Source organism: Sinocyclocheilus rhinocerous, unplaced genomic scaffold (genome assembly GCF_001515625.1).
Source record: "Sinocyclocheilus rhinocerous isolate Xijiao unplaced genomic scaffold, SAMN03320098_v1.1 scaffold561, whole genome shotgun sequence".
In the NCBI taxonomy this organism is placed as follows: Eukaryota; Metazoa; Chordata; class Actinopteri; order Cypriniformes; family Cyprinidae; genus Sinocyclocheilus; species Sinocyclocheilus rhinocerous.
This window is the reverse complement of record NW_015641041.1, coordinates 1,394,584-1,395,656: the sequence shown is the minus strand read 5'-3', so window position 1 is coordinate 1,395,656 and position 1,073 is coordinate 1,394,584.

Below are 1,073 nucleotides of genomic sequence, written 5' to 3'. Positions count from 1 at the left end.
CACGATCGCTGCCTCACGTGTCTGGGCATTAAACATGCTGAGGTGGCGTTCGCGGATGAGTCATGTTCCCTTTGCGGGAAGATGATCATCTCAGAGCTGCGGGCCAGGCTCCGTTTCCTCCAGGGGGGCGGAGCTCCGTTGCCTCTGCCGCGATCTAGTGTTCGTCCTGGCGACAGCCAGGCGAGGACTATTTCGGGCAGTAGCACGGGCGGTCTGAGGGTCTACAGTGGTGGCAAACCCCTCAGGGAACCAACCCTCGGGTCATGGACGGCACCTTTTACTGCCAGAAACCGACCTGCTGGTTCCTCCTCCCTCACCACCCTGGACAGGGGTGCAGCTAGGGGGTATACGGCGATCCCCCCGGTGGAGCAGTCGGTAGCGATGCAGTTGCGTCCCAAGGCCGCCTCCTCCTGGCGGGGAAGCCTGTCGCTCCCCTCCCGGGCCTGTAGGCATTCGTCTGGTCTGACCGGCAGAGCTTATACGGCTTGTGGAGAAGTTGCCTCCGACTTACATGCTATGTTGTTACTGCAGGTTCATCGGGCCAAGGCACTGAAGGACCTGCATGAGGGTGGTCACGATCCGGAAGTTCTGAAAGAGCTCCGAACCGCTACTGACCTTGCGCTCCGAGCGACGAAGGTCACCGCGAGTTCTCTGGGTCGTGCGATGTCCACACTTGTGGTCCAGGAGTGCCATCTCTGGCTGTGTCTGGCCTGTGTCCCAGACTGGCCTCTTCGGCGACGCGGTCGAGAGCTGTGCCCAGCAGTTCTCGGCCGCACAGAAGCAGACTAAGGCGATTCGTCTCATCCTACCCTGGCGGGCAGCTGCTGCCTCCACCCGTCCACCGGCCACAGCGCTCCAGCCTGCTCGTCGCCGTGGGCAGCCCCCTGCATCAACCCCCACTCCTGTGCCCCATCCGCAGCAGCCTCGAGCAAGCGGCGCCGTGGAGCTGGGCGTAGGCAGATCGCCCCGCCCGTCCAGGCCCCCGTCAAACTTGGCGGTGAGCGAAAGAGCAAGAGGCCCCGGGACGGGTGACCCAGAGAGGGAGGAAGCTGCTCTTTGGGGGATGGTGAAGG